General features: G+C 44.7%; 1 protein-coding gene across 3 annotated transcripts in view; it reads left to right on the top strand.

The window, feature by feature from the left end:
* The window catches only part of SEMA6B (semaphorin 6B), a 108,805-nt gene that overhangs the window by 4,175 nt on the left and 81,622 nt on the right, over window positions 1–23,008 (top strand). Inside the window, exon 1 of one of the 3 annotated variants that reach the window (XM_067473488.1) lies at window positions 11,070–11,185. The exons of the other annotated variants lie outside the window; for them this stretch is intronic. The gene's annotated coding sequence lies outside the window, so the exon portion shown is untranslated. Of the gene's footprint in view, window positions 1–11,069; window positions 11,186–23,008 lie in introns of those variants that run through there. 3 annotated transcript variants of the gene reach the window in all.

Genomic DNA, 23,008 nt, shown 5'->3' with positions numbered 1-23,008 from the left:
ATCAACTTGATGTGTCCTTTGTGTGGCAACCAGACAATAAACCCCCTTTATTTATGATAAATATTTTAATGGTGTTGCCTCCTTCCCCTTGGGTGCCTTTGAGCCGTATTCGGGGCCCGAAAAGGAATCTAATTTGGGGCAAATCCCAATCAATATTGTATTTATTTCTCTATATAACACACCCTTTTCCTTTTGACTCTTTCCTCGGTTGTGTTGAGAAAAAAGGAAGTCACCAAAAAAAAAAAACCCAAAAAAGCAGACCGATTAGGGGCAAAATACCTTTCTATTAGGATTAAGGGATAAAAGGTCTATCTGTATTATTAGTATTATTAGTACAATGGATAGTGTGATAGCAGGCCAAAGGCAAGGAATTGGGGGCCATCTACACAGACAGACATTGGGAAAACTAGTGTGCAAGGTGGAATAATAATAATAATAATAATAATAATAATAATAATAATAATATTACCATTTATTATGTATTATATTTCTCAGCTTTTCTCTCTTGACTAAGACACATTATTATTATTATTATTCTCTGCTTTTCTCTCTTGAACAAGACCCATTTATTATTATTATTATCCTCTGCTTTTCTCTCATCACTGAGACCCTTTATTATTATTATTATTATTATTATTATACTATTATTATTTCTTATTACTATATTTCTCAACTTTTCTTTCTTGACCAAAACCCATTAGTTATGATGATGATGATTATTGTTATTATATTTATACTCTGCTTCTCTATCTTGACCAAAACCCATTATTTATTATTATTATTTTATTTATAGTCTGCTTTTCTCTCATGACCGAGACTTTTTTGTTGTTGTTGCTGTTGTTGTTATATTTATACTCTGCTTTTCTCTCTTGACCGAGACCCATTATTTATTATTGTTGATACTATTATTATATTTACACTCCATTTTTCTCTCTTGATTGAGACCTATTATTATTATTATTATTATTATTATTCATGGAGCCCCCGGTGGCACAGTGGGTTAAACCCCTGTGCCGGCAGGACTGAAGACCGACAGGTCACAGGTTCGAATCCAGGGAGCGGCGGATGAGCTCCCTCTATCAGCTTCAGCTCCTCATGCAGGGACATGAGAGAAGCCTCCCACAAGAATGATAAAAACATCAAATCATCCGGACGTCCCCTGGGCAACGTCCTTGCAGACGGCCAATTCTCTCACACCAGAAGCGACTTGCAGTTTCTAAAGTCGCTCCTGACACGACAAAAAAAAATATATTATTCATATTATACTCTGCTATTCCCTCTTGACCAAGTCCTCACTACCTCTGAGGATGCAGGCGAAACGTCAGGATTAAAATTGCCTCCAGAACATGGCCATATAGCCCGGAAAAACCTACAACAACCCAGTGATTCCGGCCATGAAAGCCTTCGACAATAATAATAATAGTGCTTGGAGGCCGCTTGCCTCTTTTCAAGAGAGAAAAGGCACATGAGTCCGCTCATCCCAGTCCCCAACCAAGGTGTGGGACTACCCTGCCCATTGGAGGTGGACGATGGGTGTTGCAGTGGCTTTACAAGCTCAGGCTCTCCTCCTGAACGCTGGCATAATATGGGAGATCAATAGCAACCCTTCCCTGGAGGCATGGGTTTCGATCTCAACCCGCTGGGTTTCTCAGGCCCGGCCACTCTCTGCTTGTTTATTTGTTTGTTCTGTTTGGTTGTTTTGACACAAACAAACACAGAAGGGGAAACACAACGGAGGCTGGCGTCAGAAGAACCAGATCCATTGCCCTCTTCCCATGTGCCGGGGAGGGGGGGGGCGAACACATATCCATCGGGTGCTTCTGACACGCATTGAGCCTGTTTGCAGGGAACTTTGGTCCTTTCTCATGCGCCGTGCGCCCTTCCCAGGGCCGTTGACCCTGCCTCTTGCATGCCGAGAACGCCTCATGCACACCTTGCCCTTCCCATGCGCATAGGCTATGTCTTGTTGGGCCCTTCCTGTGTGCATTCGTCCCTCCAGGTTTGGCTTTGGCACTTCTCCTGTGCATTGGGGACTTTCTGTTGTGGGTTGAGTGTCCCTTGTGCACATTGGGCCCTTCCCATGTGCCTTACGCCTTTCTCCTGCCCTTCTCATATATCTTGGGCGATTCCCATGTGCATTAAGCCTTTCTCAGGCACCTTCTGCCCTTCCCGTGCTCATTGGGCCCTTCCCTTATGCCTTAAGCTTTCTCATGTGCCTTAAGCCTTTTACATGCACCTTCTACTCATCCCATGCACATTGGGCCCTTCACATATGCCTTCTTATGCTCCTTAAGTCTTTCTCCTGCACTTTCTGCCCGTCCCATGTGCATTGGGCACTTCTCATGCACCGTATGCCTTTCTAATGCGCCTTAAGCCTTTTACGTGCACCTTTTGCCCATCCTCTCACATGCTGAGCCCTTCTCATGCACATTAAGCCTTTCTTATGCACCTTCTGTCCTTCCCATGCCCCTTCAGCCCATCCCATGTGCATTGGGCTCTTCTCATATGCCTTCTCATGCGCCTTAAGCCTTTCTCGTGCACTTTCTGCCCTTCCCATGCACATTGGGCCCTTTTCATATGCCTTCAGCCTTTCCCATGCACCTTAAGCCTTCCTCATGCACATTGGGCCCTTCTCATATACCTTCGGCCCTTCCCATGTGCCTTAAGCCTTTCTCCTGTGCCTTAAACTTTTCTCATGCACCTTCTGCCCTTCCCATGCGCACTTGGCCCTTCTCAGATGTCTTCTCGTGTGCCTTAAGCCTTTCTCCTGCATCTCCAGCCCTTTTTATACATCATGGGCCCTTCCCATGTGCATTGGGCCCTTCTCATGCGCCATATGCCTTTGCCCTGTGCCTTAAGCCTTTCTCATGCGCTTTAACCTTTTCTCATGCATCTTCTGCCCTTCCCATGCACATTGGGCCCTTCTCACATGCATTCCACCCATTCCCATGTGCCTTCCACTCTCTTTCATACATTTGGCACCCTTCCCATTTTTGTTGCCTCCCTCGCTATGCCATTGCCCCCTTAGCATCTTTCCCATGCACATGGCCCGCTTCCTTGGACTCTTCCCGTATGCATTGGGCCCTTCTTGTATGCCTTTTCATGCACTTTGCACCCTTCACATGCACATTGCCTCCTTTCCTTGCTGCTTTCATCTCTCTCATGGCTCCTGTGCCTTTCCCATGCACATTGCCTTTCGCCCTTCTAATGCACCTTTGAGCCTTTTCAACACCTTTTGCCCTTCTTGTGATCCTTTCCTCCCTTTCCCATGCAGCTCCCACTCTTTGCATCCTTCTCATGCAACTTTTGCTCTTCTCTTGTGCATTGCCTCCTTGCTATGGACATTGCCCGCATTTCATGCACCTGCCACTCCTTTTTAATGCACCTTCCATCCTTCTCATGCACCTTGTTCCTTTCCCATGCACATTGCGTCCTTCTTGTGTGCCTTGCAGTCTTCTCATATGCAATGGGCCCTTCTCATACACTTTGCTCCCTTCTCATGTGCCTTTCATTTTTCTTGTGTGCCTTGCAATCTTCTCATATGCATTGGGCCCTTCTCATGTGCCTTGTCCCCATCTCATGCGCCTTACACCATTCTTGAGTGCCTTGCACCCTTTCCATATGCATTTGGACCTTCTCATGGACATTACCTCCCTCTCATGTGCCTTTCACCCTTCTTGTGTACTTTACAGTCTTCCCATATTGGTAGCACCCTTCTCATGCACCTTGCCCTCTTCCCATGCATCTTTCACCTTTCTTGAGTGTCTTGCACCTTGCCTTATACATTGGGCCCTTCTCATGCCCATTTTGCCCTTCTTGTGTGCCTTGCATCCTTCCCTTATACATTGGGCCATTCTCATGCACATTGCCCCTTCTCATGCGCCTTTTACCCTTCTTGAGTGTGTCTTACACCCTCCCCTTATACTTTGGGCACTTCTCGTGTGCTTTTCACCCCCTTCTTGAGTGCCTCGTACCCTTCCCATAGGCATTGGGTCCTTCTCATGTGTATTGTCCCTTTCTCATGCGCGTTTTGCTCCCTTCTTGAGTGCCTTGCACCTTTCACATATGTATAGAGCCCTTCTCATGCACATGGTTCCCTTCTCATGCACCTTTCACCCTTCTTGTGTGCCTTTCACCCTTCCCATATGCATTTCCCCCTTCTCATGTGCCTTTCGCCTCTCATGTGCCTTTTACCCTTCTTTCAGGCCTTGCACCCTTCCCTTATAAATTTGGCTCTTCTCATGCACACTGTACTCTTCTCATTCACCGTTCACCCTTCTTGTGTGCCTTGAACCCTTTCATTATACATTGGATCCTTCCCACATTCCTTGCTTCCTTCTCATGCACCTTTTGCCCCTTTCTTGAGTTTCTTGCACCCTTCCCATATGCATTTGGACCTTCTCATGCACATTGCCCCCTTCTCATGTGCCTTTCACCCCCTTCTTGTGTGCCTTGCACCTTTCCCTTATACATTGGGCCCGTCTCATGCACATTGCCCCCTTGTCATGCGCCTTTCGCCCCCTTCTTGTGTGCCTTGCACTCTTCCCATATTAATTGACCCCTCATGTGCCTTTTCTTTTTCTCATGCGCCTTTCGCTTTTCTTGAGTGCCTTGTACCCTTTCCATATGCATATGGCCCTTCTCATGCACCTTTCATTCTTCTTGTGTGCCTTGCAGTTATTCCATATTGATAGGGCCCTTTTCATGCACCTTATCCCCTTTCCCTGAGACTTTTGCCCCTTCCTGAGTGCCTTGCACCTTTCCATATGTATAGAGCCCTTCTCATGCGCCATGCATTTTTCGTATATCTCGTGTGCCTTCCATATGCACATTGTGCCATTCTTATTTGCCTTTCGCCCCCTTATTGAATGTCTTGCCCCCTTCTTATATGCATTGGCTCCTTCTCATGCGCCTTGTCCCCTTCTCATGTGGCTTTTGCCCTTCTTGAGTGCCTTACACCCCATATGCATAGGACCTTCTCATGCACCTTTCGCCTCCCTTTTTGTGTGTGTCTTGCACCCTTCCCTTATATATTGGGTCCTTCTCATGTGCCTTGTCCCCCTCTCATGCTTCTTTTGCTCTTCTTCAGTGCTTTGCACCCTTCCCATATGCATTGCATATGCATTCTCATGCGCCTTGCACCATACCCATATGCATTACGCATTTCCCGTGCACCTTCCACCCTCCTCATGCTCACTGGGCCCTTTCTGACACACACCAGATCCTTTGGATGCCCCTTGGGTCCTCTTGCTGCACATTGGCCCATCATATAGCGACATCACAGTTCAGGCCACAGGTGATGGGTCATGCAACGGCCCCGCTCCCTTTCCCTGCGCATAGCAAGCCAGTCGACAGATCCCACACTGAGAATACATTTTTTTAAAAAGTAGGGGTAAATGCAGAAAGAAATCTCCTTCTGGATTGAATTAGGAGGACTTCTCCCTGTTTGACTCCCTGGCTGCGAAAACAAGGTTCTCTTCTTTTGTGCTGAAAAAATGCTGTTTTTGGAAAATGCTCAAGTTTCCCTGAGATAAGCGCATTCTTTTGGAATGGGGCAATGGCTCCGGAGAGCAATCTGCATTCTTTGCAAAGGGAGATCTGCTCAGAGTGTGGCGAGGCCTCTTCTCCTTTCAGCATAGGCTGGACGGCCATCTGTCAGGAGGGATTGGGTGGTGCCCTTCCTGCATGGCCGAATGGGATGGACTGGATGGCCTTTGGGAGGCCCTTCCGACTGTAAGATTCTAATTACTGAAGGCAGAAAGCCAGCCATGTGGCCATGGGGCTTCTTGTTATCAGCGAGTGAAAGGCCTGGATGCCATTGGGGTCAGGGCCGCAAACCCCTCTGGTGCATGGCTCACCACTCAGCCATTGAACCGGGCAACCTTTTTGCACCAGCGTCATTTCATGGCTGGTCAGTTCTTTGACCCTCAGGGTTTCTTTTGGCATCCAATGCTAAGCCATTTCGCACTGCACACTTCCCTAAAAAGTTGATCTCCTTTCCCTGGCTTCCAGTCTATTATTGTTGTTATTATTATTATTGAGACCCTCCTTGCCTATTATTATTATTATTATTATTATTATTATTATTATATTTTTGTTATATTGATTATTGTAATTATTGTCACCCTCCCTTGCCTTCCATCATCATCATCATCATCATTATTATAATTTATTATTATTATTATTATTATTATTATTATGAAGAACCTCCCTTGCCTTCCATTATTATTATTATTATTATTATTATTATTATTATTATTATTATTAGCTTGGGTGAGGAGCCCCCTGTGGCGCAGTGGCTTAAACCCCTGTGCTGGCAGGACTGAAGACCGACAGGTCGCAAGTTCGAATCCGGGGAGAGGCGGATGAGCTCCCTCTATCAGCTCCAGCTCCTCATGCAGGGACATGAGAGAAGCCTCCCACAAGGATGATAAAAACATCAAATCATCCGGGCATCCCCTGGGCAACGTCCTTGCAGACGGCCAATTCTCTCACACCAGAAGTGACTTGCAGTTTCCCAATCGCTCCTGACACGACAAAAAAAAAATAGCTTGGGTTACCAGCGTTTGGCCAGATTATGTGAAAAAGTCATTTTTTATTTTACAAAATGCATAAGGTGGTGGGTGAACTACAACTCACATCATTCCAGGTTACCCCATCAGTACTTAAAGTTTGTTATGTTGAGCAAGTTTTCTCTCGATGTATGCGCTACAGGATGAACTACAACTCCCACCATGGTGGGTCAGTTCCCCCCAAACCCCTCGAGTGGGTTCAGTTGGTCATGGGGGTTGTGTGTTCCAAGTTTGGTCCCAGTCTGTTGTTGGTGATAGTCATGATGTCTCTGGATGTAGGTGAACTACACCTCCCGGAAATGAAGGTCAGCTCCCTCCAAACCCCTCCAGTAGGTTCCGTTAGTCATGGGGGTTGTGTGTGCTAAGTTTGGTGGTTGGTGGAGATCAGGTTATGAGAGTTCCATGTGCCAAGTTAGGTCCAGGTCCATCATTGGTGGGGGTCAGAGTGCTCTTTGATTGCAGGTGAATTATACATCCCAGTACCTACAACTCCCAAATATGAAGGCCAGTTTCCCCAAATCCCTCCAGTATATTCTTTTGATCATGGGGAGTCTGTGTGCCAAATTTGGTCCAGGTGTGTCATTTGTGTTGGTCGCAGTGTTCTCTGAAATTGAGTGAAGGTACTGCAAATCCCATTATCCATGGCCCATACTCTCCCAAACTGCACCAGGATGTATAGTGGGTTATTAGGAAGGTCTTTGTGTGAAGTTTGGTCCACGTCCATCATTCGTGGGGGTCGCAGTGGTCTCTGGAAGTGAGTGAAGGTACTGAAAGTCCCATTGTCTGTGGCAAGTTTGGTCCAGATCCATCGTTGCTTGGGTTCGCAGTACTCTCTGGATGTAGGTGAACTATAACTCCTATAAATGAGAGGTTGGTTCCCACCAACCTGATGATGGGGGTTCTGTGTGCCAAATATGGTCCAGGTCCATTGTCTGTGGGGGTCACTGTGCTGTGTCTTGATGCAGGGTGAACTACAACTTCCATCATGTTAAGTCAGTTCCCCCAAATCCATCCAGTCCGTTGAGTTACTGACCAATGCCTCTGTTTGTTGTGTGCCATAGGAAAGGGTAGGAAAGGGTTAAGGGAGAGGCAGTGGGTGGGGTCATGCAAATTCCACACCAATGAAGAGAGAAAGGAACCCTGGGATGTTGTGCGCATTATAACCTGCAGTGTCAATGGAGGGAGGGCTATTGGTGGCTCCTCAGCACTGGGAGTTGAAGTTGTTCATGAGGCGGGAGACTGTATGTGTAAATTGACACCTGTGCCACATACACACATACAGATTTTCACTTTTATGTGTATAGATTGTGACCCTCCCTTGGCTTCCATTATTATTATTTCTACTAGCTTGGGTACCCGGTGATTCCCGGGGCTGTTTGATTAAAGCATCTTTTGTTTTTGGATGTTGCAAATGGACCCATTAGAAATTGCTGCCGATAGAGCCATGTCTAATAGGATTAGCAGTGTTCTTTGAATGTGAGTCAACTATAACTCCCATATGCCAAGGTCAATCAACCCAAACACCACCTGTATTAACAGTTGGTCATGTTGGGTGTGTGTGCCAAGTTTGGTCCAGATTTGTCATCGGCTGGGTTCAGTGCTCTCTGGATAAGGGTGAACTACAACTCCCAGAATTCAAGGTCAATCACCCCTTGGAAGGGGGGAAAAGGCAGTTTCTCACGAAGTATACTCAGCTCGATTCCCATCCATTTCAGACTTGCTGGGCATGAGCAGTAGACTCCAATTCTCCCGTTGATCAGAAGCACGATCTTGACCTTGAGCCTCACTTTTTTTCCCAGGGAAGAATCACAGGGCGAGAGTGTCGCCTTGAGAAAAAAAGAAGACAACTCTATATAAGCATCTAGCTTGATTCCCATCCGTTGTTGACATGACCAATGGAGATTCAGTTTTCCAGCCGTTCAGAAGCATGATCTTGACCTTCAGCTTTAGGGATCGGCCCTATTTTTTTTTCAGGGAGGAATCTCAGAGTGAGAGCACCACCTTGAAAAAAATCTGTTCTCAATAGTTCCCTATCCTGATCCACATCAATTCCCGCGCTGTTCTCCTGCCAATCAGAAGCACGATCTTGACCTTGACCTATATTTTCAGGGAGGAATCTCAGGGTGAGATATGTCACCTAGAAAAAAAATCATTTCTCAATAGCTTCCTGTCTTAATCAACGTCAATTCCTGGACTGTTCTCCTGTCAATCAGAAGCATGATCTTGACCTTGACCTATATTTTCAGGGAGGAATCTCAGGGTGAGATATGTCACCTAGAAAAAAAATCATTTCTTAACAGCTTCCTGTCCTAATCCATGTCCATTCCTGGACTGTTCTCCTGTCAATCAGAAGCATAATCTTGACCTTGATCTGTTTTTTTTTCAGGGAGGAATCTCTGGGTGAGAGCGTCACCTTGAAAAAAAATCATTCTCGATAGCAACCCATCCTGATCCACATCCATTCATGGGCTGTTCACCTGCCGATCAGAAGCATGATCTTGACCTTGACCTATTTTTTCAGGGAGGAATCTCTGGATGAGAGCGTTGCCTTAATAATAATAATAATAATAATAATAATGGGTCTTGGTCGAGAGAGGAAAGCAGAGTATAAATATAATAATAATAATAATAATAATAATAATAATAATCTGCAAGGCATCTAGGTCTGTTTCCCGGCATTCTCTCTAGTCGCCATCCTTCGGAAACGGTCATCTCTTTCTCTTTCCTCCTTGTTTCCTTTTATGTTTTGTTTTGTTTAATTGCCGGGAACTAAAATGGGGAGAAAATCAGATATGACAAGGGAACAAATTGAGAACAGAAAAGCCTAGCTTATCGCAACAGCCATCTCCGACTCGGAGAGCGAAGAACGCATGGCGACGCAGCCAGGGAGAGGAAGAATGATATTATATTTTATTATATATTACTAGCATGGGTATCTGGCATTGCCCGGGCTATTTGAAAAAGTAATGTATTATTTTACAAAATGCATACGGTTTTGGGTGAACTACAACTCACATCATGCCAGGTTCACCCCGAGAAACTCCACCAGTACTTAAAGTGTGTTATGTTGGGAAAGTTTGCTCTAGATGCATCATTGGTGGGGTTCAGCGTGCTCTCTGGCTGCAGGGTAAACTACATCTTCCACTATGGAGAGTCAGTCCTCTCAAACCCCTCCAGTAGGTTGAGTTAGTCATGGGGGTTCTGTGTGCCAAGTTTGGTCCAGATCTATCATCAGTGGAGGTCACTGTTACTCTGGTTGTGGGTGAACTACAACTCCCAGAAACGAAAGCCAGTTACCCAAACCCCTCCGGTAATCAAATTTCGGCATATCAGGTACGTGTGCCAGGTTTGGTCCAGATCCATCGGTGTTGGGGTTCTTGATGTAGGTGAACTACTACTCTCCCAAATCAAGGTGAATGTCCCCCAAATACCTCTAGTAATTTTTGCTGGTCATGGGGGCCAAGTTTGGTCCAATTCCATCTTTGGTGGAGTTCAGAGCACTCATTGATTGCAGGTGAACTATAAACCCCAGTGCCAACAACTCCAGAATGTGCAGACCAATTCCCCTCAAAACCTACCAGTGGGCATATCAGGTATGATTGCCGAGATCGGTCCAGATCCATTGTTGTTTGGGTTCATAGTGCACTCTGGATGTAGGTGAACTACAACTCCTTATAAATCCTTTCAAAGACCTCCAGTATTTTTTGTTGGTCATGAGACTCCTGTGTGCCAAGTTAGTTCCAGGTCCATCGTTGGTGCAGTTCAGAGTGCTCTTAGATTGCAGGTGAACTATACATCCCAGGACCTACAACTCCTAGAAATCCTGGTGAATTCTCCCCAAACCTCTCTAGTATTTTCCGTTGCTGATCAATTCCTCTGTTTGCTGTGTGCCATAGAGAAGAATAGGGAAGGGTTATGGGAGAGGTAGTGCAAATTCCACACCAATGGAGAGAGTAAGAAACAGTGGGATGTCTGTGGTGGAGGAAACGCATGAAATCGAGGATGGAATGATCCCAGTATGAAATCCTTCACTTGGGTGATGGGCAGTGTGGTGTCGGCGGAGGACTCTTGGACATGTTCACGGCACTCTCTATAACCTGCAGTGTCATTGGTATCTCCTGAGGAGTGGGAACCATAGTTGTTTGTGGAGGTGGGAACTTGTCTGTGTAACACATACACACACACATACATATTTTCACTTTTATTATGTGTATAGATATTGTTCTTATGCCTTTTCTAGGTGCATCTACATTATAGAATAGATGCCATTTAGCCCCAATTTGGCCACCACAGTTCAATGCTATGGGATCCCGGGAGTTGTAGTTTCCCAAGGTGCTGGTGTCAATGCACCTATAGAGATGGCGACACACATAAAGATAATAGGCACAGACACATAGCTGATGCGTCGCTTGTCTGAAGTTCAGATCTTTCCACCATTCCTCCGGGGTGACGTTTTTGGCTCGCCTTTTCACGCCAATTAATCTGGGAAGATCAGCAAGCCCTCAGTCTTGTTGATCTTGGCAGCACCGGCTTTTCGAGATGCAATTGCGATGGGTTCAAGCCGCGGCTTCCAGCTGTCATCAGTTGGAGTTCGAGGGAAGGAAGCAACCTGGGTGAGTTCTTCTGTGCCATAGATCCTCTAGATTGCCTTCCATCAATGGAGGTGGAAGATTCCTTCTTTGGAGGGTGGGTGGCCATCTGTCGGGGGTGGGTGGGGCTTTTTTGTGCTTTTCCTGCATGAAAGGCAGGAGGGGGTTGGACTGGATGGCCTTGAAGGTCTCTTCCAACATTGTTATGACTAGCCGTCCCCTGCCACGCGTTGCTGTGGCCCACATGGGGTTTCTGTGTGGGAGGTTTGGCCCAATTCTATCGTTGGTGGGTTTCAGAATGCTCTGTGATTGTAGGTGAACTATAAATCCCAGCAACTGCAACTCCCAAATGTCAAGATTCTATTTTCCCCAAACTCCACCAATGTTCACATTTGGGCATATTGAGTATTTGTGTAGAGTTTGGTCCAGATCCATCATTGTTTGAGTCCAGAGTGCGCTCTGGATGTAGGTGAACTACAACTCCAAAACCAAAGGACACTGCCCAACAAACCCTTCCAGTATTTTCTGTTGTTCATGGGAGAACTGTATGCCAAGTTTGGTTCAATTCCATCATTGGGGGAGTTCAGAATGCTCTTTGATTGTAGGTGAACTCTAAATCCCAGCAACTACAACTCCCAAATGACAAAATCATTTTTTTGAATGAAGGACATACATTGGGTTGTTAGGTGTCTTGTGTCCAAATTTGGTGTCAATTTCCCCAGTGGTTTTTGAGTTCTGTGAATCCCACAAACGAACATTACATTTTTATTTATATAGATTATGATTATTGTGACTGGATGGCCATCTGTCGGGAGTGCTTTGATTGTGCTTTTCCGGCATGGCAGAAGGGGTTGGACTAGATGGCCTCTGGGGTTTCCATGATGATGATGATGATTATTATTATTATTGAGATTGTATGGCCATCTGTCGGGGTGCTTTGATTGTGCTTTTCCTGCATGGCAGAAGGGGTTTGGACTAGATAATAATAATAATAATAATAATTATTATTATTATTATTTATTTATACCCCACCACCATCTCCCCAAGGGACTCGGAGCGGCTTACATGAGGCCAAGCCCAACAACATATCAAAACAGAAAAGCAATAAACAAAACAATACAGTGCAATGCAAATTAATAATATATAATAATAATTAATAATATAAATCACATATAACAATAACACACAAGGCCAAATGTAATAATTCAAATTAAAAAAAAATAACGCTGGGCATGAACAAGGTAGGATATATCTCGTAGGAGTGTTTTAAAAAGTGAGGGACGCAATCCAACGCAATCCAGAAGTGCATTTGTAAGGACATTTTGCTGGGAGTTATGGCCTTTGGGGTTTCTATAATAATAATAATAATAATAATAATAATAATAATAATAATAATAGAAACCATAACTCCCAGCAAAATGTCCTTACAAATGCACTTCTGGATTGTGTTGGATTGCGTCCCTCACTTTTTAAAATAATAATAATAATAATAATAATAATAATAATATAGTATTATTATTATTAATATTATTAATAATAATATAATTAATATAACAATATTATTAATATTAATATATTAATATATTATTAATATAATGTTTATTGTTTATTTATTTATCGTGTCAGTATATTGTTAATCGTGTCGTATATTGTTAATATAATATAATATAATAAATATATTATTATTAATAGTATGTTGTTATTAGTATATGATAATATTATGTTGTTATTATTAATATCTTTGGAACGTATGCATGGCAAAGCCTGGGATACTGTTGGTGAAGCATTGGGATTCAATACAGGAATGACTTCAACTTATTTTCTCAAAGGAATTGGGTGAACGGAAAATCCAAAGCTGGCTTTGGAAAATTGTCACTGTAACTGCAATTCCTTGGCGTCCAGTTCCTTCCTGAGTCCTTGGCGTTTAAAGCGGTCACAAAGTGGATTAAGTCTGCTGTGTGGATTCGATTCACCGAAGCGATTCTATCTCCAGAGAGGTAGCATTAAAAAGGAGCTGCAATGCAAAATTATCCTTGACTCTGATGAGTCCCTTTTTCTGGCATACACACACACACATATACACACCTCAAAATTCACTTAGTTCAGAAGTTCATTAAGTTTTATATTCTTCTTTCACGTGCGACTGGTTTTTAATCAGCTTAAGAAGGGTTCCTCGAGGGGCTGGCATTGTGATCCCTTATGTTTTCCTTTGAAGGCTAGAGAGCATGAAACCATTGCCACGGAGCTGGAAGGGGTCCCCAAAGATCATCTAGTCTGGATCTGAATGTCCAGTTACTTATAATGAGTTCCTTTCACTCAGTGGTCAAATTACATTACACGAGGGCTTTATAAATGAATGAGGGATACATCTGGAGTGAAACAGTGTTGATTTCTTGTATAGTTATGGAGATCGGAGGAGGAGGGGGACGATGACATGGTTCATGTGCCGGCGCAGGATGCCGATTGTCAGGGCTGACGGCTCTAATTGAATCAGTTGAGAGTATTCGCTACGAATGACTGTTGCTTTATATCATCCTGACCTATATTCCTATGATTAGTCGCCACAGATGTGCAGAGAAAAGAGTTGTAGTTTCCACAAAAGACAAAAAATGCCTCCATTCTGTGCCTGGTTTTGAAAGAGACCATGGAGTTGTAGAGCATGAAACCATCACCACGGAGCTGGAAGGGGTCCCCAAAGATCATCTAGTCTGGATCTGAATGTCCAGTTACTTATAATGAGTTCCTTTCACTCAGTGGTCAAATTACATTACACGAGGGCTTTATAAATGAATGAGGGATACATCTGGAGTGAAACAGTGTTGATTTCTTGTATAGTTATGGAGATCGGGGGGAGGAGGGGGAGGATGACATGGTTCATGTGCCGGCGCAGGATGCCGATTGTCAGGGCTGACGGCTCTAATTGAATCAGTTGAGAGTATTCGCCACGAATGACTGTTGCTTTATATCATCCTGACCTATATTCCTATGATTAGTCGCCACAGATGTGCAGAGAAAAGAGTTGTAGTTTCCACAAAAGACAAAAAATGCCTCCATTCTGTGCCTGGTTTTGAAAGAGACCATGGAGTTGTAGAGCATGAAACCATCACCACGGAGCTGGAAGGGGTCCCCAAAGATCATCTAGTCTGGATCTGAATGTCCAGTTACTTATAATGAGTTCCTTTCACTCAGTGGTCAAATTACATTACACGAGGGCTTTATAAATGAATGAGGGATACATCTGGAGTGAAACAGTGTTGATTTCTTGTATAGTTATGGAGATCAGAGGAGGAGGGGGAGGATGACATGGTTCATGTGCCGGCGCAGGATGCCGATTGTCAGGGCTGACGGCTCTAATTGAATCAGTTGAGAGTATTCGCCACGAATGACTGTTGCTTTATATCATCCTGACCTATATTCCTATGATTAGTCGCCACGGATGTGCAGAGAAAAGAGTTGTAGTTTCCACAAAAGACAAAAAATGCCTCCATTCTGTGCCTGGTTTTGAAAGAGACCATGGAGTTGTAGAGCGGTCTTGGTGGAGACTCATGTAGAGGTATGAGTCACATATGGGTTCTCCGTGAAAGAAAGAAAGAAAGAAAGAAAGAAAGAAAGAAAGGAGGCGAATCAGCACAACTCCTGTGGCATTTCCCCTCTCTTGACTCCGTAATAAAGGAGAGTTCATGCTCTCTTTGCAGGCAGATCATGGGAAAAGCTGGAAGGGATTTCTTTCTCCTCTTTCGGGACGTTGGGAAAAGAATATCAGAATGGTTGGAATGTGAGTTTGGGATTCGAACACACAAGACGCCATAATAATTATAATTCGGGGTCAGATCCATCTCTTGGGAGAGAAAGATGCCGAGATGTCATTGCGATGAATCACTTCAAGCCTTCCCAAGTTTGATCAGATCCGCACACAGAGATATCATTGGAAGGGGACTCCAAAGGCCATCTAGACCACACCCTTCCTTTGCCATGGAGGAAGACACAGTTTGAATTGCTTTTGGTCTGATTTCAAACTTCCAAGGCAGTATTTCTCAACCTTCCTAATGCCGCTACCCCTTAATATATTATTATTATTATTATTATTATTATTATTATTATTAATACAATTCCTCATGTTGTGGTGACCCCCAACCATAACATTATTTTCGTTGCTACTTCACAACTATAATTTTGCTACTGTTGTGACTCGTCATGTAAATATCTGATATACAGGATGTATTTTGGCACAATAAACCCAATACGCCCAAATTTGAATACTGGTGGGGTTGGGGGGGATTGATTTTGTCATTTGGGAGTTGTAGTTCCTGAGATTTATAGTTCACCTACAATCAAAGAGTATTTTGAACTCCACGAATGATGGAATTGAACCAAACTTGGTACATAGATCTCTCGTGACGAACCGAAAATACTGGAAGGGTTTGGTGGGCATTGACCTTGAGTTTGGGAGTTGTAGTTCATCTACATCCAGAGAGAACTGTGGACTCAAACAGTGATAGTTGTTGACCAAACTTGGCTTGGATACTCAATATGTCCAAATGTGGTTGGTGGAGTTTGGGGGAAATAGACGTTGATATTTGGGAGTTGTAGTTGCTGGGATTTCTAGTTCACCTACAATCAAAGAGCATTTTGAACTCCACCAATGATGGAATTGAACCAAACTTGGTACATAGAACTCTCACGACGAACAGAAAACACTGGAAGGGTTTGGTGGGCATTGACCTTGAGTTTGGGAGTTGTAGTTCAGCTACATCCAGAGAGCACTGTGGACTCAAACAGTGATAGATGTGGACCAAACTTGGCTTGGATACTCAATATGTCCAAATGTGGTTGGTGGAGTTTGGGGAAAATAGACCTTGATATTTGGGAGTTGTAATTGCTGGGATTTATAGTTCACCTACAATCAAAGATCATTCTGAACCCCAACAATAGAATTGGGCCAAACTTTCCACATAGAACCCCCTCCCTTGAAGGGACGCGCTGGCGTGAACCTCTCTCCAGCCTCACACGCTCTCCCTCGCCCGCACATGCGCACCACACTGTTATGCACTGAGCACGCCTGCTCTCCCCTCCCCACTTAAGAGTCTCAGAAACAGTCCTCCCCTTGGCTGAGAGGCCAGCCAATCACAGTGGAGGGGGGCTTTTGGTGGGAGGATTCTCCATCTGTTTCCAAAAAGGATGAGAAGGACAGGCGGAGTGACCTTCAACCTTCTCTGCCAAAGATCATAAGATATATAGGTTTATATATATAAACCCGACCCCCAGGTTGAGAAACACTGCTCCAAGGCATTCTGTTTCCATCATTGAGTTCTTACCCCCTTCATATCTTCAAAGATGTCCATCTTGCCCTAGTCTTTTCATCGAATCCTGGAGTTGGGAGAATCATAGAATCATAGAATCAAAGAGTTGGAAGAGACCTCATGGGCCATCCAGTCCAACCCCCTGCCAAGAAGCAGGAATATTGCATTCAAAGCACCCCTGACAGATGGCCATCCAACCTCTGTTTAAAAGCTTCCAAAGAAGGAGCCTCCACCACACTCCGGGGCAGAGAGTTCCACTGCTGAACAGCTCTCACAGTCAGGAAGTTCTTCCTCGTGTTCAGATGGAATCTCCTCTCTTGTAGTTTGAAGCCATTGTTCCGCGCCCTAGTCTCCAGGGAAGCAGAAAACAAGCTTGCTCCCTCCTCCCTGTGGCTTCCTCTCATATATTTATACATGGCTATCATATCTCCTCTCAGCCTTCTCTTCTTCAGGCTAAACATGCCCAGCTCCTTAAGCCGCTCCTCATAGGGCTTGTTCTCCAGACCCTTGATCATTTTAGTCGCCCTCCTCTGGACACATTCCAGCTTGTCAATATCTCTCTTGAATTGTGGTGCCCAGAATTGGACACAATATTCCAGGTGTGGTCTAACCAAAGCAGAATAGAGGGGTAACATGACTTCCTTAGATCTAGACACTATGCTCCTATTGATGCAGCCAAAATCCCATTAGCTTTTTTTGCCGCCACATCACATTGTTGGCTCATGTTTAACTTGTTGTCCACGAGGACTCCAAGATCTTTTTCACATGTACTGCTCTCGAGCCAGGCATCCCCCATTTTGAGAGACTCCCAAGGGCCATCCACTCCAACCCCCTTCTGCCTTCATGCAGGAAAGGCACAATCAAAGCACCCCTGACAGATGGCCATCCAGCATTTGTAATAACATAATAATAGTAATAATGTGTTGTCGAAGGCTTTCATGGCTGGAATCACTGGGTTGCTGTGAGTTCTAGAAGCATTTTCTCCTGATGTTCCGCCCGCATCTATGGCAGGCATCCTCAGAGGTTTGGAAATGTGGCAAGTGAAGTTTATAGATCTGTGGAATGATGTCCAGGGTGGGAGAAAGAACTCTTGTCTGTTGGAGGCAAGTGTGAATGTTGCAATTGATTAGCAAGCTTCACAGCCTGGCTGCTTCCTGCCTAGGGGAATCTTTCCTTGGGAGGTGTTAGCTGGCACTTGATTGTTTCCTGTCTGGAATTCCCATTTTTTGAGTTTTGCTCTTTATTTACTGTTCTGATTCTAGAGTTTTTTTATATACTGGTAGCCAGATTTTGATCATTTTCATAGTTTCCTCCTTTCTGTTGAAATTGCCCACATGCGTTTGGATTTCAATGGCTTCTCTGTATCGCACGGTGGTTGTTAGAGTGGTCCAACATTGTGTTCTCCAATAATATGTTGTGTCCAGGTTGGTTCATCAGGTTCTCGGCTATGGCTGACTTCTCTGGTTTAGCCTGCAGTGCCTTTCCTGTTCCTTGATTCGTGTCTGTGTTTTGGAGTCCCTCTGTAGACTTGTCCACAGCTGCATGGTATACGGTAGATTCCTGCAGAGGTGAGAAGATCCCTCTTGTCCTTTGCTGAACTGAGCATTTGTTGGATTTTCCTAGTGAGTCTGAGATACTTTGTAGGTTGTGTTTCTTCCTCAGCTTTCCTATGTGGTTAGTGGTTCCCTTGATGTATGGCGAGAACCCTTTTCCTCTGGTGGATCTTTGTTTTGACTCTCATGACTTGTTCTTGGTCTTGCAGCTCTTCTGATGTCTATGGTGGACATCAGAAGTGCTAATGGTGCTTCTTTTTTGACTTGGGTGATGGTTGGAGTTTTTATGTAGATAATATCTATCAATGTTGGTAAGTTTCTATACACTGTGTGGCCCAATTGTTGATCTGGTTTGCGGATGACTAGAACATCTAGAAATGGCAGTTTTCCTTCATTTTCTTTTTCCATGGTGAATTGGATGTTTGGGTGGATGCTGTTGAGATGGTCCAGGAACCTGTTTAGTGTTTCTTCTCCATAGCTCCAAATGGTGAAGGCGTCATCCACATATCTGAACCATATCGTGGGCTTTTTTGTTGCTGTTTCCAGGGCTTGTTTTTCAAAGCGTTCATTCAGAAATTTGCTATGACCAAGCTGAGAGGGCTCCCCATAGTTACTCCATCTTTCTGTTCATAGAATTCATTCTCCCACTTGAAGTAGCTTGTGGTGAGACAATGGTGAAACAGGACCGTGATGACTTCTGGGAAATTCTGGTTGATGAGTGCGATGGTTTCTGCAACCGGGACCTTGGTAAATAGGGGCTATAAGGCAATTCCAGACAAAAATCAATCAGGGCCAGCTAACACCTCCCAACAAAGGATCCCCAGGCAGGAAGCAGCCAGGCTTCGAAGCTGCAAGGCCATTTAATGCTCATCAATGTGGCCAATTGCAACATTCACACTTGCCTCTGACAGACAAGAGTTCTTTTTCCCACCCTGGGCATTATTCCACAGATATATAAACCTCACTTGCCTAGATTCCAAAAGACCTCACAACCTCTGAGAATGCCTGACATAGATGCGGGCAAAACGTCAGGAGATAATGCTTTTGGAACATGACCAGACAGCCCAGAATACACGAGGCAACGCAATAATAATAATAATAATAATAATAATAATAATAATGGCAGTAATAGGAGCAACCCCAGGGGTCATCCAGTCCAATCCTGCCATGCAGGAAAAGCACAATCAAAGCACCCCAAACAGATGACCATCCAGGCTTTGCAATAATAATAATAATAATAATAATAATAATAATAATAATAGCAGTAATAGGAGCAACCCCAGGGGCCATCCAGTCCAATCCAGCCATGGAGGAAAGGCACAATCAAAGCACCCCCAACAGATGACCATCCAGGCTTTGCAATAATAATAATAATAATAATAGGAGCAACCCCAGGGTCCATCCAGCCCAACCCCTCTTCTTTCTGCCATGCAGGAAAAGCACCATCAAATGCATTACTCAACCGGCCCGGTTGCGTTTGGGGCCATTGGCAGCCCTTGCTCCAAGCCCCCATCACCTGGGAGGCTTTCCAAAAATGTAACGCTTTGCAGAGGCCTGGACGAAATCTAATCTAAACCGCAGCCAGGTTTTGAGGGAAGCTCTGCCTCGCTGATTCCTTTCTTTCTCTTTTGGATGAGTTTCAGACATAAGGCTTGACTTCCAGATAGGAATTTGGAGCAGACGGGAAACGCCCTCGGACCCTGAAATGGGTGTCGTCTTTGTAAAGTTATTGTACATTCTTTTCGCAAACATGTCTCCTTCCAAATACAGGCCGTCCTCAAGTTGCAAACCTCCAACTTACAAGTTAAGGACGGGACTGAGACAACAGGAAGTGGACCTTCTAATGGTCTGAGATATCATGAGTACCCGATTGCTATGGCGTTTACAAATCCCAGGGTTATTCTGAAGCAGAATTGAGTGAGCAATGACTTCCCTCTACCTGGACACTATTTTCCTCTTGATGCAACCTATAATCACATGCAGGGGCGGCTCGTCCATTACGCGAAGTAAGCGGTTGCAGAACACTTTTTTTTTTTGCCAGGGGCGTAGAGGCGCCTCTGTAAATGCCCCTAGACTGCCACTTGAGGAGCGCCCCCTTGGCTCACAACAGCCCTAGCAGTCCGGGGGGAGCCTCGGCGATCCTCTTCCCAAAGGGGCCGGGCCCTTGAGCCTCGCCTAGCCCCTCTCGTTCCTGCTCCACCCGGCCACCGGGTGTGCAAGCAGAGCCAGTGCTCAATCATTCTCCGTGTTCAATCCCTTCCCCATGACCGGCTCCCTTTACTGATCCCCCGGCGCTCCACCCGCCTCCTCTCCTCTCCCCAATTCACAGGTGGGCCAAGGGGCGGAGTCGCCGCGTCTGGCCCGCTTCGGATCCGGAGGCATGTCTGAAGACCCCAGCGTGCGCACCAAAAGTCGCCTCTTCTCCTGACTTTCTCTTCAGCCATTGGGACCCAGCAAGAGAGAGAGGGAGAGCCCCTCCGGCTGGAGGTATCTCCCACCTCCGCTCCCTCCTTTGTTTTTGCGCCTACCTTCAGGAAAGGTGGGCATCTCCACCTCCCTCTCTCTCTCTCTCTCTTGGTCCCAATGGCTGAGGAGAAAGTCAGGAGAAGAGGTGACTTTTGGTACACACGCCGGGGTCTTCAGGCACGCCTCCAGACCCAAAGCGGGCCAGGCAAGGTTGCAAATGCGGCAAGGTGAACTATTACTGGGATGTATAGTTCACCTACAATCAAAGAGCATTCTGAACTCCACCAATGATGGAATTGAACCAAATATGGCACACAGAACTCCCACAACAAACAGAAAATATATATCAATGATTGGTTGGGGCCCCCCCCCGCAAAATACTGTTTGCTTGCCGTTGAAAATTACCTAGGGCCGCCTCTGATCACATGGGATTTTCTCTGCTGCCGCATCACACTGCTGGCTCATGTTCAGCTTGTTGTTTACTAGAGGTGTGCGATTAGTAATATGTTTTGGAGATTCGGGTGGCCCCCGCTTCATTTTGTAAAGATTTGGAGGGGCCCCGTTTCATTTCCGAATCCAAATCTCTGAAGCTTTGTAATGGTTTCATTAAGGTTTGTTCGTTTCTCCATCAGTTCTACGGCAATCAGGATTAAACTTGGCACATTTGTCGGCTACATTGATGACTTTAAGTTTGCCGTGTTTCAGAATGTTTTGGTCATCTACTGATTTTTAGGAATTTTTTAAAAAATTACAAATAAAAGGAAGAGATCAGCTTTGCTTAAAGCTGTGTGATTGGCTGACAAGGAAAAAAACCAGCATGCTGATGTTGCAGTCTGGCAAGTATCAGAGGATTTTTCTGAATGTTCCGAGGATGAGGGGGATGATGGGTTTCGAAGAGAGGAGTCTGTGAGTCATTGGAGAGAACTGCAGGCAGTCAAGGCTGATGTTTTGGATTCTTTTGCTCATTCCCAGGCAGCAGGGGAAAGTTAAAGTTCCAGTTCCCTTGAGAAAAGGTCTTAGGCAGATGGGGAGTTTTCAAGGGAGAATAGATTAGACCTGAGAATGCAGGGAGTGAAAAGTCAGCAAACTAGATATTCTCAGAGGATCTGAGATAACACCTTGAAGTCCAGGTCTGTCTGGCATGATGTCATGGGTGTCTTAGAGGGTTTAAATTAAATGGTTTGCTTTCAGGCCTTTCAGAGGAGACTGTGTTGCTATAGGAGATCAGTCTCCTGTTCATGATTCCAAGTTCATGGATCCTCTATTGTCAAGATTCCTGTTTCATGTTCCTGTTTTATCCCTATGTTTCTTTGGAGAATTTACCTTGGAGAAGTTCCTGTTTCATGTTCATGGATATACTTTTGGATTGTCAGAAGCAAATTGAGAATACATTGCAAGTGGCTTCTGGTGTGAGAGAATTGGCTGTCTACAAGGACATTCCCCAGGGGATGCCTGGATGTGTTACCATCCTGTAGGGGACTTCCCTCATTTCCCTGCATGGAAAGCTGGGGCTGACAGATGGGAGCTCACCCCGTCTCACGGATTCGAACCACCAACCTTTAGATCTTCAGGTCAGCAATTTGGCTGCCACCATGACTCCCATTAAATTAAACCTATGGATTAATTCTGTTTTTTTGGGATTCCTTGGCTTTATGTTCTCTCCTGGCATTTTTGGAATACTGCTACCGAACTCTAGCTTCTTTTGAGAATTGCATTTTATATCTGTACTGACTTTGGTGGACTTGTCCCTTTTTTCTTTTTTATATTCTTCCTTTAATAAACATTCTTGTATTGCAGTGGTTCTCAACCTTCCTCATGCTGCGACCCCTTAATACAATTCTGCATGTTGTGCTGACCCCCAACCATAAAATTATTTTCCTTCCTACTTCATAACTGTCATTTTGCTACTGTTATCAATCGTAATGTAACTATCTGATATGCAGGATGTATTTTCATTCACTGGACCAAATTTGGCACAAATATCCAATATGCCTAAATTTGAATACTGGTGGGTTTTTGGGGGGGGGGGGGGGGTTGGTTGATTTTGTCATTTGGGAGTTGTAGTTGCTGGGATTTATAGTTCACCTGTAATCAAAGAGCATTCTGAACTCCACCAGTGATGGAATTGGGCCAAACTTGGCACACAGAACTCCCATGACCAACAGAAAATACTGGAGGGGTGGGTGGGCATTGACCTTGAGTTTAGGAGTTGTAGTTCACCTACATCCAGAGACCACTGTGGACTCAAACAATGATAGATCTGGACTAAACTTGGCATAAATACTCAATATGCCCAAATGTGAACACTGGTGGAGTTTGGGGAAAATAGAATTGGGACAAACTTCCCACATAGAATTTTTTGTAATTTTTTGACTGTAATTTGCTATTTTAATGTTTTAGTGTGATTTAGAATATGGTGTTTTAATGCCTGTTTGTATTATTGATGTTGGAAACTGGCCCGAGTCCCTCGAATAGAGGTGAGAGGACTGGTATACAAAACTGCCAAATAAATAGATAAATAGAACCCC

This window comes from Anolis sagrei, chromosome X (genome assembly GCF_037176765.1).
Source record: "Anolis sagrei isolate rAnoSag1 chromosome X, rAnoSag1.mat, whole genome shotgun sequence".
NCBI classification, from domain to species: domain Eukaryota; kingdom Metazoa; phylum Chordata; class Lepidosauria; order Squamata; family Dactyloidae; genus Anolis; species Anolis sagrei.
Note: the sequence above shows the minus strand (reverse complement) of the source record. Positions and strands in the feature narration are given on the sequence as shown.